Genomic DNA, 19,187 nt, shown 5'->3' on the forward strand with positions numbered 1-19,187 from the left:
TTATTATTTTATATTTTTTTTTTTTACAGATGAAAAGTTTTTAATAGTGGAACACACAGCGAAACACTTTGGCTTTGCTTGGCCACCACACAAAAGTTTGCTGTAAGGGAGCCATCGCCATCGCCATCCCATGGAAACATCTTCCTGTGAGCCACTTAAGTGCAGAGCAAACAAACTTATACACACACACACACCGCCCACCTCTCTTCCATCGCCAAAGAAAAGAAAGATATTGCTGTGAAAGTTGGCCGGAGGTTTGCGTTTTCAGTTTCAGTTTCCCGCGCGTTGGGTGTAGTAAAAGTTTTTAATAATAACCGCAATACAAGAATATAAACATTTATATTACTGCTCCATAATGCGGTGGTGGGGAAAACTGGAAGATGGTGGTGGATGGAGAAGCAGCAAGGATCCTAGTCGGATCCTCATGGCGTATGAGCAATGCGCTTCCTTGTAAGTATTATTTTACTTTGAGCTTTGCTTTACTTTGCTTCTTCTGCCTGGCATGTCAAAAGATTGAAGGTTAACATGCATGTGCCGAGGGAAAAACGGGTGCGGAAAAGTGGGCGGGGATATAACCGGGCGAAGAAGCAGGTGCAGATGCCATAGATGTAAAGTTTCCCTTGCTTTTCGATGGGTTAAGAAAGGCGAAGATGTAGCTCCACCTGGAGGCAGCTTAAGCTACTTTGAAGTTGGTAACTTGATAGCGAATTTATAAACACATTTGTTGTAAGATAATTCGAGAAGTTTTTCCCATAAGCTAGAGCCGACCTTAAGATTCTTTTTGACTAAGCTGTGCAAGCTAATTGTTGTGCAAAACAATGGCTTAATGGTATTATATGGTCTAACTTTAATCGACTTACAGTTTAAGTTACAGATTGTAAAAACTCCTATTGAAAATCTATATTTTTAAAATTTAAAAACAATTTTCAGCTTCGATTTTACGAATGCCCAATGAACTGAAAGTACTTAAAACCGGTTAAATATAACCAAGAATCGAAGCAAGGACACCGTGCTTTAAATCTCCACAAAAAGCAAATAGCTTCGTTTAACAGCCACAGAAAAGCCCCAACAAAATTCAATTGCAGTTAAGTAAGCCAATGCTTCAAGTGAATGGGGAGAATAATTGAAGCATTGCAACTGGAAAGAAAATGGGTTGAAAAGAAGCTAAAATGGCATTTAAAATGAAAGTTTTCAGTGGCTAGGGATGGGGATTCCCAGCCAGCAACAGCAGCAGCAACAGAAAGGCATTCCCTCAACTTCATTGGCACCTGCTCCCTGTAGCAACATAATGGCAACTCAATTAAGCAAACCGAGGAGTTGTTTCCTCTCTCAACTTGAACAATTTCCATCCCATTCAATGCACTTCGATGGGAGGAGGTGGAAAATGGAGGAAAATGAGGAAAGCCTGGCTGGCGGGCTGCTCAATGGCTTGGCATTTCCTGTTTCCTACACGCCACACTACTAAGCGCCACTTCCTCTTAATGCCCTCCAACAAAAGGGAGCGTTGGAGAAATGGAGAAAGAATAAAAACCCCATTCAAGTGAAATTAAAACTGCACAAAATGTCCGGGGAATGGAGTTGACAAACACACAAGCCGGCGTACAAAATCCGGAAATGATAGAGAATGATTTAATGTTGCAGGGAGTAAAAGGAAAAAAGGAGAAAAAAAAACAAGGAATCCGTGAGGACTGGGCCAATAAGTCCGACTGATCATCCTCTTCTGTGGAAGACAATTTGATTGATTGTTCGGGCCAAGTCAGCAACAGGCCATAAAGCCGGCAATGCAAATAAAATGATGGGCAAATAAATTTCTTTTTAGTAAATGGCATAAGGGAAGTTGACATCGATGGAGGAAATAATGCGGGGCAGTAGGAGGAGATCTGATTGATGGTCCTTCAAGATAAACTTGCAAATATAAGAAGAAACTTTTTTAGCTTCTTAAATATTGAGTTGCAAAATCTTCATCGATTTTTTTTTTTTGATTTACTATATTTAATACTTAAAGTAAAGAAAAAACCTTGTACATACGTACATCTTACCCTTATCAAGCATAAATAATTCATTCCTTTAACAATCTTCAAAATTCAACCATTTGCTTTTCGTGACTGCTATTTCTCTCCTATCTTTCGAATAAATCAAACATTTGTTGCTTTTCCTTTTGTTTTTCAGGCTCATCCATCCAAAAACTCAATTTCTCGCTATTAAATAAAAATCAAATATGAAATCAATACGTTTAGACCACACTTCATTTAATGGCAATATGCCACGCCTTCCCATTCCGCCAACCAACCATTCAACCAATAGAAATCATAATGAAAACAATGGGCGGGTTGAAAGGTCGCAGGGTTGTGTTTCCAGCAAAAACAAAAGAATCAAAGAAAAGAAACGAAATTCGAAAAAGAAAAAAGAAAAGAAAGCTCAAGTCTGGGCAGCGTTTCAATTACAATTTGTCATTCGATGAATCGAAGACTTTTCGACTTCGTCTTTTTTTGTTGTGACATTTTTCACTTTCAAGATAACTTTTACACACTCTGCAAATATTTTTCTTTAAGTTGTATCATTTGTTTAGAAACTAATGCTTGTGTGATTTATAATTTTTTCTCTAAAATGTTTATTAAATTTATTTTATTCTCATTTTAATAATTGTTTTTCTAGTTTTTTTTTTTGTTTTATTTGGTTGGACAATCGAGTTTTTAATCGTTTTTGCGCTTAACTTTTATTTTCTGTAGCACATTTCCCCTGTTTCCCTTTACTTTTCCATCTGCGCTTTTCCTTATCGGTAGCCGGACAGAAGTCCTTTTCTTCAATCTTTCGGCTTTCTCCTTCAGTTCCTTCTCCATTTCCCTCTTGATTCCGGCACTTGACTGTCATTGTTTACATTTACAAATTGTTCGCTTGTCCGCAAATTGCGAAGCGTTTTGTTAGTCCTTTCGCAGGTCCTGTAATTTTTTTTTCTTCGCTGGGCATATCTTTCAAAAATCTCTCAGCTTCGGTTTTTGGCTTCCCCTCTTATTTGTTGAAAGAAAAAACCCCATTGCCCATTTTCTAACTCACTCAACTTCCTTGTTGTTTGCTCGCGCTTGGGGGCTTTGGCCAAATGTTGTAGTAACAAAAGCAAATGTCGCTTTTCCTGTTTGCCATTTGCCTCCTTTTTTCCACTTCCCTCTGTTTTCCCGGGTCCACACTTATTTTTTTTTCAATCATTTAGCTGCTTGCGGTTTCGACTTTGTTTGTATTTGTTCATCTTCAGAGTTTTCTGTTGATTTATCATGATTTTTATTTGGCTACTGAGAACACTTGGTCCTCCAGCGTTTTCCTATCGGTCCAAAATTGTTTGTTCATTTTGGTGGAAAGTGCCGCCCCCAAGGCTAATAGGTAGCAATAGCTGAATTTTTTAATGGAATCTAGCATTAATAAAAACAATCAAATAAAAATAAAGGAAGTGTAAACACTTAACTAAATTGTGTTATTTAATAAAGTGAACGCTTTAATAAGTAGATTAATTTACTAATTTTTTCGTGGAAGTATTTACTTTGGATATAACAAAAAATGAAATCTATGGTTTTTAAAGTGTTAAAATAAGATTTTAATTAATTTTTTTTTTAATTTCCCTATAAAAACAAACTCAATTTAAACATAAATACTTTACTTTATACTTAATGGTTAATGCTTATAAAAAATTAATGACAAATGGTGGGGATAAAACCCCATAAAAACGTTATTTTTTAATAACTCAGTGATTCGCTGAAACTTAATTAAATTACTTCAATGACCAATGGTCGGAAAATGTCAGCTAAAAAACATGACACGTTTTTTATTTATTTCGATTTTTCATTCTGATATTCACCCTTTCAAATAGTGAAAGCTTGAATTTCACACTCACTGACTGACTGAATGACTTATGTGATTGAGTGACAGGAAAGGATAGGGATAATGCCACACATTTTTTATGACAAAAGCTGAAATCGAAAGCGCAAAAAAAAATCTATTACTATGTGGACAAAAATAAAGGATTAGCTTCTCTTAACTTTTCTAGTGGCTAAGAAGTAAAGAGAAAAGTCTCCACTGTTTTTAACAAGAACTATGTATATGTAGAGTTTAACTGTTGAATCAAGCTGCAAAATATATAAGAATTAGTTGGAAAAGTTACGAATAAAGCCTAAAAATTCAATTTTGATGGCACTTAAATGTATAAACTTTTGTTGTATTTAATAAAGGTTAATGTTTTAGATTTTTTTTTTGCTTTTCCCTTATATAGAATAATATTACGTCATTCCAAACCGGCACTTGCTCTTATAAATCGGTAACATTTACTCTCGTGTCCTTTGAATTTCAAACGCATGCGTCAAAAAATAGGGGAAAGTCTACACACTACAAAAGTGTAGAAATTCTTTTGAGAAATGTTTTTGTATTTGCAACAAGTTGCCCTCCCACTCCACGAAAATAATAAACACACTCGCCTAACTGATACAGAAATTTCAAGTATTTTCGAGCAATTGCAGTTAATTGCACAATTGTGAATTCAAATGGAAAATTTACCAAAAATACAGTTAATTTGTGGCTAAAGTCAGAAACCGACAGCACACAATCGAACGAATCAAAGGCAAATAAATACGTACATATATATATATAGATATATATATAAAGATACATATAAGCTGATAAAGGGACCAAGTGTCAAGTGGCAAAGTAAACAACAACAGTGGCATGGGGCTAATAGAAAATATAATTCAATTAATTATGTTTTCACTTAGCAGCAAAAATAGCGTGTAAAGGGAAGGCAGCGAGGCCTTCGTCTTGGTCCTTGCACTGCACAATGGAAATTAAATTAAGCCAACTTGCAACAGACACACAGGCAGGATAGTGCAACAACTGGAACTACAGTGAACTGCCTTTGGGGAGTAAATTCTGCTCCTGATAATCACATTTGATGTGCTGTAAATCATATTACGCATACGCCTCCTGTGCCCCCCAAGCAAGCATGAAAATGCAGCCGCCTTCGTTACCCAAACTCAAAACAGGATGGCTGCCTTGATTGTTGTTTAACTTAATTAGCTTCTTGCCTCCTTTGAACATTAAAAATAGTGGATGGGGTGAAATAAATTGGCTTGGCAAAAACTGTAGCATAGTTTGTGGCATCTGTTGGTCACTTGCCACAAACTCGACTGCACTTGGGTATTTTAATTACTTTGATGTCTCACAATAATTAAAATCTGTGATAATAATAAACATGTTTAAATTGTATACTTTGCCTAATCCACTTCGTATTTAGCCTTCAAGAATGACAACATATTCATTATAACATACCCCATTTAAGGAGCATAGCACACGTCACATCACCTCAAAATAACGTACAACTCACCTGCAAGAAAAGAAAATGATTTAAGTTAGAAATGGAATTATTGTTCTACTATCAACAGCTGCATAATGATAAAGTCAAACCCCATGACCCAGAGGTCTACTTAGTTAAATCACATGGCTAAGTATAAAATTGGCAGAGTAGATAGGGACAGTAGGACGTGGGCGTAGGACATGAAAAAACAGAGCAACGAGCCGGAAAGCGAAAATAAAAATGTAAAATAAAATGCAACAGTGAAAACAAGCTGCAGCAGCTTAAAATGTGGCCAGAGGGACACGGGCCAAAAAAAAACATGGCCAGAAATAAGGAAGGACGGGAGGTAAAGCGAAAAAAGGACATGCAACACAAATTTTCGTGTTCGACATGAATTGGGAGGAGCTCAAAGAAGGAAGAGGTAGCAAAGGGTCAGCAGTGGTGAGGGCCAACAACTGAGGCGCTAACAACAAGTAAAGCCCAACAACGAGGTGCAACTGGGAGATAGAGCTCCATAAAAGCTGGAGAAAGGGGATACAGAAATGGTAGGGTCCAAAGGACGGAGGAAATGAAGGCTGGCCGGCCAGTTGAGGTTGTTTGCTGCCAGAGATATGGTCACGGCTTTGTACTGTTATTTTCCAAATGACTGAGAATTATTAAAGGGGCATTATTGCAGCTTCACGAAGCAAACATACACAGGGTAATGGACGTGGGTAGTTGGGAATGGAGGGTTTCATCCTCCTCGGTGAAGGCATAACAAAGTAACCCGTTAGTCATTGTCAAAGACAAGTGCATTAAATCCAACATTGTAGCTCACTAACAAAGTCCAGATACAAAGAGGACGGAAAATTCCGGGAAAAGTAGTGAGGGTAATTGCACTAAAAGGAAGAGTAAATACAATAATTAACACAATTAGCCACTGAAGGAGAACATTTTTCGAACTTTTATGTTGACCGCAATATACTGTAGGAAATAGGAATATTTTATGGGAACAACATATTTTTAAAAATTTTAAAAATACTTAGTTTCAAGTCAAACTGGTTACCTAACGTCTTTTGGCATCTGTTTAACTTTAGTTTTATGCATCCAGAATCATCTTATACAACTACAAGACCTTTTGCCCGTATAATTTGTATTTGTCAGGCAGCTGCTTCAGATACTACTTGCATAATTAGAATAATTTTCTGCTCCCAGCTGCTGCTGCTACTACTTCAACTGTGGGCTTCTCTCCCTGACATGGCAGCGAAAATAGAGAAAAACTCATGACAAACTTTTCCCAAGGCATCCCATAAAAAATGCAACACACAAATGGAAGCGAAACTGGAGACTGAGGGATGCCCTAATAGAGAATTGAAAAATATGTCTAGTTTTATCATATAAGTATTTTTTTTAAGTAGGCAATCCTTTTGCAATAATTAACACAAACACACTTTAGGATAAAAATACTTTATAAAAATAAGAAGAGCCCTTAAGTAGTAAGAGAATTGGAAAAACTGTGTAAAAAAAAACTGGGACGTCATATTCGCATAAAGCTGCAACTTTTGCATTTCATAAATGAAACATGTGCATAATATTAAATAGAATGAACGTGTAAGTAAACAACAAGCTGTCAGAAGAAAGTCAGCGAAGGAAAATTGCTTGCCATTGAAATTCATGAATACAGTTTTCCAGTTCCCCTTCCCCATTCATAATTTCATATTTACTATCTTAATTTAATTGCAAATCATTGACATTTCATTTTCTCGTAAATGTCTAGCTATATTACTTTATTTTAAGATAGCGGGTTAACCGTATTAAAGAAGTGAATTCAACTCCCAAAACACTTTACCTTAAAAACCAAGTATTTTGATTGATAAACAATAAATCGATTTAATTAACTTTTTTATGACAATCTGGCATCATATCTCGATCTGATATCTTTCATTTCAATGCCTGCTGAAATCCAAACAGAATACACCAAAAGTTGAACAAACTTTATTTTCCGTTGAAGTTGGATAAACAAAAAAAAAACAGAAATGGAGTACAAAAATATACAGAAAACATCAAAATGAATGACAGAATAAGATGACATTGGCAGTGCGTTCAGGAATGCAGCTAACTTTGGAGAAGAAATGGAGAATGTAGAACTAACTCTCTATAGCCAACTCCAAATGATATGGCACTGAAGAGAAGAGAAAGGCACGGGACAAGTCGAGTGGGAGAACAAAGAATATCCAAAGTTAAATTAAATTGTAGTTTGTAAGGCAAACTTTGTCCTTTGGCTAATGAATGTCTCACCTGACTGGGGGATGTGATGTGCAACCACTCCCCCACCAATTCTTACTCATTCAATTGCTTTTCGCACTTCACCATCTACACATTATCATCAACATTTAATTAAAAATTCTAGAATTTACCAAGGAAAATTTATGATTCTATATCCACTTTATTTTAGAAATTGCAAGCTCATTAAAAACGTAAATCAAATATGTAAACAACAAAAGAGCACAGCCGCTAGACGACACAATGGCACTCACACACCCACGAGGCAAAAAGTTTACTCGAAAAGTTGAAAATCGCGACGAAACTTGTTCAGCATCAAGGTGAATTTTAATGAAAAACATAATTATAATTCATGCAGATTCTACTCAGCCAACCGGAAGAGACCTCATGAGTGCAAACTTTCGGATAAACTTCAAAATTCATTCTTGCTGTTGATGTTGTTCTTGTTGTTCTTGGTTAGTTTCACCATATTATTTGCTCTTGTTGTCTTTGGAATTAAAATGTAATTATGTCGTAAGGCAGCTGAGCATGGCATTGCATACAATTTGGGGCAAAATCCAGACGTTCGAGAGCCGAGAAAAGGTGTTGGCACAAATTGAGTTTGAGTTTGAGTTTGATAAACTTCCCAAACGGTTCATAACCAAAATTTGTGGACGGCATTGTCATGGATATTTGAATAATACATAATTTGAACCACAGGCGACGGCGGCGAGGACAAAGGCAAAAGATCAAGCTTACTGGGGGACTTTAAGAGATTGCGGTTTGTGTTTGGAAAATGAAGAGTTTAACTCGAACTCGGGTAAATAATATTATTTAAGAACGACGAAGGAACTAAATTTTAAAGATTAAATCATGTTATAGTTTAGTTTAAGTAAGAATAAAGGCAAGCTTTCATCCCCGAGACACCCACTCCAAATGCCAATTGAGAATGATGCATTAGGAAGCCAAACTAAAGTGACAAAACCGAAAAGCAAACAATGGTCTAGAGAGGAAATGTTGAGCTAGAAAGAGGAAAGCCAGCACATAATTTTGATTGACAAACGTCTATCAAAAGAGTGAAAGACTAAGCGAATGCGGGCGAAAACGACGAGGCTGATGAAGATGTCACACAATGACAGCTGAAATGACAGCTGCTGCTGCTGCTGCTGCACTCAATCCGGCTCCTTTGAGCCAAGTTAAGAGACCCCGGCGACGGCATGGCATTCAGAACGGCATTTTGAAGACGCACTCTCATTATGGCCAAAGAAATGGCAACAAAAGGTCCTGTCGTCGCACCCGGCGAACCAATAGAAATGTGACGCGGATGACATTTTATCGAAAACAAAGGACCGTAAAACTGTTTTGGGTTGCAGCCCATTCTATGCACTCAAATATTCTAGGCGCCTGCACAGAGAGAAAAAAAAATGTTTTGATAAATATTCACAGAAAATCCTTCAAGATTTTAAAGCGCTTTGAAGGGTGTCTAAAAGTATGCAATAAAAATAAGAACATCTTCGTTCGAAAGTCATTCAGCGAAGTTAGGCATTCGACTTATATAAAAGCACACTTTCAGAGATGGTTATAATCTAAATCAAAACAAGTGATTTCTATGGCTACAAATGCTTTTTATTATAGATATTCTAAGTAAATTGTGAATTTATTCTTTTAAAATGTTATTTTCAGCAATAAAATATATTTTAAATATACAATTTTCTAATTATTTTTTCCCCTCAGTGTCGTAATGAGCTCATTGTGCTCATTGGCTCAGTGTCCCCGAAAAGGATGCAACCACAGCTACACACACTCGCGAGACCACGACATCCTGCTCTTTATCCTTAATGAGATGCACAGAGCCCGCGACCCAACCTTCTCACTTCATCTCTGTGATTATGCCGGGGATTACAAGTTGAATGTGTGTAAATTAGCCGGCTCTTTGAAAAGCTTAGCTTAAGCATCACGAACATTACGATAATAATCGGGATAATGATCATGACGATTATGACGTTGGTTTTCCAAATACAAAAGCCCACAAAAGACTACCAGTCCATTCGTATTTGTAGCGTTAATTAATTTCAGCGTAAAACCTTGAAAACGTCCAAAACTCGGCTTTACTTTTGCAGGCCTTTGAGTGCTCACTTTTAATTATGCTTTTTCATAAAACTAATTGGAAAAAACTAACAGAATACGTAATAGCAAAGAAACAAAAAGTGCATTAAATTGTCTTAAGTAGCCTCTAAATGATTATGTAAGGCAACTGCAGTTGCGCCAGCATTTTACGGCCCAATAGAGCGAATCGCTGCAACTACAAATCACAACTAAAAAAAAAAGAAAAAGGAAATCGATGGGGGAAGTCGAACCCATTGACTTAGGTTAGTCAAGTAACTTTGGGTGTGGAAATATGCATAAAAACCATAGGCAAGACATTGTTATGCCATAAAATCAAGTTCAATGATTCACGAAATCGTAAAAATCACTTTCCACACGTGACAAAACCTAGCCAAATGATTTTCCTGACTGCAAGAAAGATGGCGTGTTATATAAAAGCCATTCTGAATGGATATAGATTACAATCGTTAATAGCTTAACGCTATAAAATCATCAAACTTTGACTCTTTTCGCACGCCAATGGAGGTTGAAAAAGAAAACCAATAAAGAAGCCATTAAACATCAATTTTTTGTGAACATGAAAATGAACTTTCATATATTACTTGTTTTGTTTTTGTTCTACTCGAACATGCGGCCAAATTAGTTGACAAAAGACGAAAAAATTGATGGAATGAAATAAAACACTAAGGTTAACAGAGCAGGGATAATACCCTTTAGTTTGAGTGATTACTTTCTTATTTGCTTACTTTCTTTAGTTAATATTTCAAGAATATTTTAGAAAGTACAGTCTTATATATATATTTTCTATCAATCAGGCACCTATTATAAACTTTCCCCCCCATAGACAAAGGAAAACTTAGCCATCAGCAAAACGCATGGAAAAGCAACAGACAGAAGCGGGAAACTTCCGACTAAATGTAGCGTAAATATAGAGCACGGAGTTATAGACAGCAAAGGATACAAAAAAAAAACGATAAAGTTTGCGTGTGACATGCAAGGCTTATAGTGGGGGAGTGATGGGATTTGTCGCTGGTTGGTTGGCCCGCAGAAATATAATATCAAGGAGGTATATATTTAAATTGCACACCGCGACACCAGCGAAACCCCCCCACTTTTTTTCCACAAAAGCTGGGTGGTCTGAACAGAACCATTAAAGTGCACTGAATTGGAATATATAAATACGTACACACATATAGACATGTAGATTTGTGGATGAGAGAAAAGGTGGCTGCCCTGCTAAATGTGCCTGAACCTTCGAAACAGGAACAGAAAACAGGTTGATCGTTGGGAAATCTATGACTTTGCTGTGTCGTCAGTTTGTTTGCCGCCATTTTCACTATCCTTGCCCGCGTGAAAAGCATTTTCCATCTACAACCCACACGGGCCGTTGAGCACCGAAATGAAGTCACTTGACAACTCCAACTGATGTTGATTGCACGGCGCTGCGCATTAATTATTTAGAATATGGCGACGTTGGAAAACACACGACTCAGAACTACGCAATTAGGTTTTGGCGTGATTGTTGCAAAGCGTGGCACAATTATTTTCTGATTGCCCTGTTTTGATAGTGATTGTGTGCGTTTGGAAATTGAAAATTGGGTTAATAGTAGGTTTTAAATTACACATTTTCGATGGCCGACAAAAACACTGTACAATAAAAAGAAAAAATATAAATACCTAATAGATATAGGGAGTGAACTCACTTTTAAAGGTGTCTAAAAGTATGCAACGATAAAGGGCATTTTGCTTCGAAATGAATAGTTGTTGCATACTTTTAGACACCTCTCATATTTACCCTACAACTATTCAATACTTTAGCTTTACTTATATTGTTGCATAGTTTTAGACACCTTTCACTCACCTTACAACTGTTCAATACTTCAGCTTAACTGGCTAGAGTTGAAACTTCGAAATAACTTTAATAGCTAGCCAAATAACTTTAAGAACCCATACACTCTATCAATTACAATACCCTCCACTATCCCCCAGCTATCCTCCACTCAAAGGCTTCGACAACTAACCCAAAACTGTCAACATTTTATCAACTCGATGTCTTCGCCCACTGTGTGAGTTTCGGTATGTGGCTGGCTAGCTATCCCCGCTCTCTGCCATATAAAATTCAATGAAAAACTTTTCAACACACACTCACTTAGCAGACAAAGCCATTTCCCATTTTATACCCATACCCCTACGAAAATGAATAAAGTGTCTGCATGTGGTTTTCTTGCCCACTTCTTTTTTTATGTATTTGGTTGTGCCAGTACTTTACATGCTTTTAGTTTAGTTAAGCCTTCTGACCAACAAAACTCAAATGAGCTAGACAAAATGGCAGAGCAAAGCAGCAAAGGGTGGCCTGTAAAATAGTTGAAAATCCAGCTAAGAAAGCAGGGCAAATTTGGTTAAGGGTAGTACTATGCTTTGGGGTATTCGTGGTTAACCCCTTGCTAATGAGCCAATTTAAATTTATGGTTTGCCCCCAAATGAAACCTTAAATATTACATACTCCTTCGCCTGCTGGTTTATTCAACAGTCAAAGGAACTTGTCAAAGGAGCTGGAATAAAATGCAGATGAATGCAAGGCCAAAAGCAAACAAGTGGCCTGGAAAATGAGCAACGCCTTGGCAGCTTAAAAACTGTCTGTGAATGAAAGGTGCGACATGAAAACGCTTTGGGGGGAATAGCTCAAGAGATCTCGCAAAATCTTAGGAAATCTCATGACAGCTCCGACAGCTAGACAACAAACAACAAGTCATTGACAGACTTGCAAAAGGGCGCAGGACAACTGAAGAGCCAAGTCCAAAAGAACTTTATCAGTACATAATTCCTCAAGAAGGAATGACCAAATAAAAAAATCTAGAAAGTTGGCCAAGAAAAGAAGGGCGTATAAAAGAACTGGCCCGACGACTTTCCTCCGTCTGGCTGGTTAATTATGAAGCTTGTTAACTATTAATGAAAAAGTTGTTGTAAACCTCCCCAGACGTAACCAACTAAAAGTTGACAAACTACGGCCAAAGGTCGAAGGTTATTATGGGGGATGGAAAATGGTGGAAAAGTGGCTAGAAATGTGAGCTCCTAGAAGTCGTAAGCACTGGTGGTGTGCCAATCCCTCATCTAATTTTCAAGCCACAATTGAATAACACATTTTGATGAGATTCTATTTACCCAAACAATAACATAATCCGGTTATTTTTATAGCGAATACCATATGAATATATTAATAAAAAAAAAACTTTTTATGACAGTATACATTACATGCCACAAATTCATTTGTCTCTTTGATTATGCAAAAACCACACAAATATTTCATTAAAATTAGGCATGCATTAAACACTTGAAAAGTGTTTGAAATTGGCATTGAAATTAACATAATGCGATAACTCATATATGTTTTCCTTATATTATTCATTTTAATACCCAACTATCCCTTTAAAAATCAAAGGACATCACTTACGTCATAAAAACAATTTTTTGAAGGAAGATTTTACACAAACTAAGGTGTAATTGTCATTTCTTGAGAACTGAAAACTCTTGAAATTGTTTTATAAGGAAAATCTAAATTATTGTGTTGGGAAACTTAAGGTCACAGTTGTTTTCCAGTGAAACTCATTCCCCATGTCGATTTCCCAACTAATTTCAATGCAATATCGAGCAGAATGTAATTAGCAAATTAGCATTTTTATATGTACCATTTGCAGTGGTAATTCCATTCCTTATCGAGGTCAATGTCTTTAGCTGCGCACTTATGAGCTAATCAAGCGATTGTTCGTAGTCTACGGCGAATTGGCCCGTTCGGTCTGGCCACGAATAAATAAATAACACAGCCGGGCCAACTTAATGTGATTAATTGCGTCATGCAGAGAGCAATGTCGTCAAATGATTTCACACCCGCCAGGGGGTGGGTTCTGGGGTATCTAGGGTTTGTGGGGTATCTAGGGTTTGTGGGGTTTCTGGCGTTTGAGGTTCTCCATTCTCCATTTTCCCCATCGCTCTTTGTCAGCGCTTTCCCCCCCGATTTCTCCGCGCATTTTCCCGTTTCGCCCCTGGAGTGTGATAAGTGCGCTTTTGGGTTTTGTATTACACGACGACGAAGTCGACGTACCCGGCGCACTGAAATTTACGACGTAGTTTTTCTAATTTTTCTATTTAATTAGCCCACACATATACCAACTCACAAACATCAAGGCCAAGGAAAGGTGGGTTGGTCTGTCAATAGCATTTCCCGTGGGTGGTGGTGCTGAAATGGGAGCAGTGGGTGGTTCGGTAGTTGGGGATGATATTTCCTGCGGGCGTGAAGACAAATGATTCGACTATCTGACAAACTGTTGCCATCTCCTTAATGATGTCAGCATGTTAATTAAAGGCAAATTATTTGCTAAACTCTTCTTACACCATTTCGGGGTGGATTGGATTCGTTGAGGAATTACTTGTTCATTTCGCATCTTTTTTGAAGTTCTCAAATGTGAGGGTTGAGTTAAATGTTAAGAAGTGTTAAAAGGTAAAGTGAACTTTTTTCAATTTGATTGATTGGAAGGCATATTTTCTTGACATTGAAATAAGATTAGCAGATAAAAAAGTTGATTAGCTTTGAAGGGTAAAGTAATCTTAACTCTCGCCACGAAAATCACTTGAATTTTTAAATCACTTCTGCATAAAAGATGCAGTACGCAGAAAATCGGATTTTTAAATAAATTATTGCATGCTTTTAGCCACTTTGAAATAATTTAAAAAAAACTTACTGAATTCTCTGCCATTATTTGTTGGAAAAGGGGATTAATATTAGGATTTTAAATCCAAGATTATCCTTCTAGTTTTTGTAATTTTATGGAAACTTCTTAGACTGAAAATCCATTAAAGAGATGTAAATTGCAAGGACATGGCTGATAAGCGCATACGCTGTGAAGCATGCATCAGGGCGTCGCTTAATTAATGTCTCGGCTACCAAATTTGCGACGCCCAGGCACTTTACACTTAGATACACCCACACCCACAGCCACCCAACCAACCAACCATCCATCCATCCATCCGTCTCCTTCTCTAGCCGATGTGAACTATTTGCCACTTACTAATTAGCATTTGCGTGTCCACACAAACTTCAAGGGAAGACTACGAAGACAGAGTATCCGAGGCGTGGGGTAACCGCTAATTGGGCTTTATTGGCGGTAAATGTCAAGTGACGGCATTGGATGACACTTTTCACCATCTCCCTCCAACTTTCTACCCCCCCTCCACCCAAAAACAACAACCACTTGATTATGGCGTTCGCCTGATAACAGGAGGTGAATATTAGGGTTGGGATAGCAATTTATCGTTGTCCATGGCAGCCGGAAAGTCTTTCCACACTAAAGCCAATCAGGGAAGGTCGGCCAAGGAAGCTAAGAAGTCCCACAAATATTATACAACTTGAATTTAAGAAGCAACTTCAGGATAAAGAACTCAATAACTATACAACTCATCCTCTATTTCAAGTCTAATTTAGTCTATAAGCTCTTTAGACACGTACTTCTATCAACAATTATTTTAATCACCACTCTATCCACAACTAAAATATACTAAACTGATATATTCTATAATTTGTATCATTTGAGCGCAACTAATTGCAAAACTTGAGCTTAACTAATCAAAATGCACGTTTTCAACACTCTTGTATGGCATTTAATTGAATTTATTTCCCAAATCATCAAAACCTAGTCAAATCCCATTTAAACTTCAAACACAACAAGCATATGCTGAACAAAAAGTGACCAGGCTGCCTCTGCATTAAAATGAAACACTGCCCATGGACAATTGGAAATTAATTTACTAAGTGCCATACACACATGCATAATGAGCTATATGCTTTTTGTGCCAATTAACGCTTAATTAATTGCTGAATTAATATATGCCAGGAACAATGCGGGGTGTTGAATTAAGGGGTGAAGGCGAGGGGAAAGGAGCAGAGCAGATGCTGCATTTCCATTGATTTAAATGCATTTTTATGCAAATTTTCACGGGTGTAAATTATGCACGACGAATTTGAATGCGGAATGCATTTGGCATTTGTGCAGAATGAAAGTTGCAATACCATTTTCATTTGTTAATGGCATATGTTAAAACTCATTTGCCTGCTCAGCTAAAACTATGACACTATTAACAAAAAAAAAATAAATAAAATAAAAATGATTGTTCAATTTGAATGCATAAATTAAACACTTGAAAACACACAAAACTACACTCAGGGAAAAACACAGTGGTAAAAACAAGTACAAACAGCCTTGATTTAAGAAAAATTGCATGCTTAACATTTAAGAACGTTCGTGCTCAAAAAATTCTCATATTGAGCACATTTTGGAGTTTTTGTGTCTGCCTACTCTAATAATTCCCAACTGCTTATTCTGAAAGTACTCAGTATATAAGGCGCATAAATTAGACAGTGTTAATGCCCGTGAGCGGCAAGTCGTAAGTAAACTTAAAATATTAATATTATTTATATATATCTCGTTTATTTCGTTTCAGTTTCCAATACTTATTTCTCTTACTAGCATAAAATAAAAACTAATTTTAGTTTCAAAATATATATATATATTGATTTAAGAATTACTCGTCCTTAAATCATGCCTGCAAATTTCTTACTTTATTATTAAATCGTTCTTGTTTTTAGTCCAAATATGACTTGATTTAAGAATTATTCATACTTGATTGAAGACCGAAAGGTTCTTAAATCTAGTATTTTCGGTCTTGAAAATTCGTGCTCAAAAGTAGTATTTTGTTCTCGCGTTCTGTATTTTCCATGCTTGGCGAAGTTTTGACACCGAAAATACTAGGTTCAAGCACGAAATACTTGATTTTTTTTCTGAGTGTATTATTGGAATTTGCATAATGTAGGCATAATTATTATTGCATTCTTATGATTTATTTATTTGGACATGTGTTCGGTTTGGAGCTTTTTAGTCATTTAATATTTATATTATATTTTGATTTCAAATTTTGTACATAAACAAGACCGCTCCAATCATCTTTACCTTAACTTTCTGATTTATAAAGTACAGTGGATTAATTACCGGAAGCAAGGGGAAAACAAACTAATCCGACACTTTTGAAATCAATTAAATTGACTTTCAGATCAAAGTTGAATTAGGCAGGGAAAAGCGAGCGAAAACAATCATCCGATTAAGCCCCTCTGAAGACAACAAAAGCCTCACCAACTGACTGATTAACACACAAAAGCAGCCAATGAAGCATGGCTTAGACAGCCGGCAGCCAAAAGTGTTGGCCGAAAAAATTGCCATAATATAAGTAAGCGTAACAAGAGGGAAACCTTTTCCGCATTAAAACATTTTAGGTCACAAAAAGAAAGAGGAAGTAGTAAACAAAACCGATTTTTGGCTAGGAAAAGTATTTGGTTTAGCTTATTTTAATTTATTTTTTTCAAGAAGCAAGATATATCCCTAGTGCTTTAAATACCTATCTTAAATTTATAGTTTTTATTTTATTATTCCAGTTTACATTATCTTATTTCTTTTCCGCTTTTAGGCCAGTTTTACATTTTTCTTTATTTGCTCTCAACTAATTTGTCGAATACGTTATTGTTCACATTTAAATTTATATTGATGATTCTTTGGCAACAGTTTGCAATAATTTCCAACGATTTGCCAAAGCAGTTTCCTTCTTTTTCCACCCCATTTTCTCTGGTCTGTGGTGACTTTTCTTCCTCCTAGTCCTGATGTTACATATAAATAATGATTTCTTTGCCATTTCAATGGCAATCTGTTCATTTGTCTTCTACATTCTGACATTGTACGGGTGGTTACACCATATGTGAATTTTCCTTTATTTCTACTGGCCTTCATGCATATTATTGCAAAAAAAAAGCATTTGAAACTAAAATGCATGTGCGGAATTCTGTAATATTTATAAACTATTATGAATTAGTGCTTACGAGTTGAAAATTCTCAACAATGCAAAGCAAAAACCATGAAAAAGGAGCAATATAACTGATATTTCATTCATATGTGATGACATATACTTTCACTTCGTTTCCTCATTTTCAACATTTCATTTTTCCTTGAAAATCTCATAACAAGCGAAACCATCAAGCCATTCGTCTTCATATTTATTGCATAAACCATTGTCAAAAACCGCTTGCATTGTATGTGGTGCCATAATGCCATCCTTCGAACCCAAAAAAAAAAGAAAGGAAAACCTCCTTTCATTCAGTCTTCATCGTTATTTTGCATGCGATTCGTCAAGATTCTTTTCTTTCCTTCTTTTCGGTGTTAATATCAACGCCAATTTAATAAGAAATATGCACGAGAGCCACCGAAAATGGAGGGTTCGGAATCGTGGGGAAAATCCTGAGTGCATGCCTTGCATTATCCGCTATCCATTATCGGCAACATATTGCTCGCCTTTCTCATGAAACCAATAAATGCATATCTGTCCTCCAGCTTGGTCCTTGTCCCCCGTTTCCCTCGGCTTTATTTATGGTTTCAGTGCTGAGAGTTGCTTTATCTTTCTGAGAGAATGTGAGAACATAATAATAATCATTATTATTACACATATATTAACGTTCTTTATGGTCTTTCACATATACGCAGGGATTATAATTTTATTTTCCGCTCTGTGTTAAAAGCTGGCGATAAAAGGGCAAAGGCATTTCACTTTTAACTGACCTCTGAAAGTGTAATTTTATTTTACTATTGGAAAAGCTTTCACCAATTCGAATAGAAAAATTAAAACTACTTTTTAAAGAATGAATAAAAAATCAATGTTTTGTTTATATTATAAATATTTTAGAATAGGTATATAGTTTGGACTTAGAAGTACAATAAATTCGTTTCGAAAGATGACTATCCTGTACTCACTGCATACTTTTAGACACCTGATAATTTTTGTAACACCCCCAAAATTGAAATCACATATTTAAATAAAGTAAATAATACAAAGCAAACAAATTTAATTATTAACTAATAATCCATGTTATTGCCTTCTATTATCCTTTTCAGCCTGGAACGAGCTTATGCACAACTTTTTCGCAAAACACGGGAAGTGCATTAAACTTTCACCTTTCTCTCGCCGCAAGAAGCTTTAGTTTTTCATCCGTAATGACATTCCAGCTACTTTCGCCCGATCGGGTCATAGTTTAATGCATTTTGTTCTTGCTGTTGTTGCTTTAACAACATTTTCTGCCAGTGTGTTAACTTTTTCACTTTGATGCAATTTTGCGCAGCATACTTTCAGGCAGCTCACTTAAAATACACACAAGCCAACAAAGAGCAACGATAAAGTTTTCCAGCTCCGCTTTTCCTCCCCGCCTTTTGGCCAGAAGAGAAGACAAAAGCGACACAAAAATGCCGGCAGGATGTGTGGAGCGAGCGATAAAAAGCGGAAGTGCAGATTGCCCCAGCCTCAACGACGACTAAAGTGTGGAAATGTCAATTTGCTTTGCGGCCAACAGTTAAAGGGATCGGGGAAGACATGGGGGGGGGGGGGGGGGGGTATGATATAGCATCGGTAACTGCAACAACGCATA

The 19,187-nt window shown here is 36.6% G+C and overlaps 1 protein-coding gene across 5 annotated transcripts in view; it reads right to left on the reverse strand.

Annotated features, from left to right (window-relative positions):
• The window catches only part of LOC119559875 (maternal protein pumilio), a 186,030-nt gene that overhangs the window by 139,151 nt on the left and 27,692 nt on the right, over positions 1-19,187 (reverse strand). The window lies entirely within an intron of this gene.

This window comes from Drosophila subpulchrella, chromosome 3R (assembly GCF_014743375.2).
Source record: "Drosophila subpulchrella strain 33 F10 #4 breed RU33 chromosome 3R, RU_Dsub_v1.1 Primary Assembly, whole genome shotgun sequence".
NCBI lineage: Eukaryota > Metazoa > Arthropoda > Insecta > Diptera > Drosophilidae > Drosophila > Drosophila subpulchrella.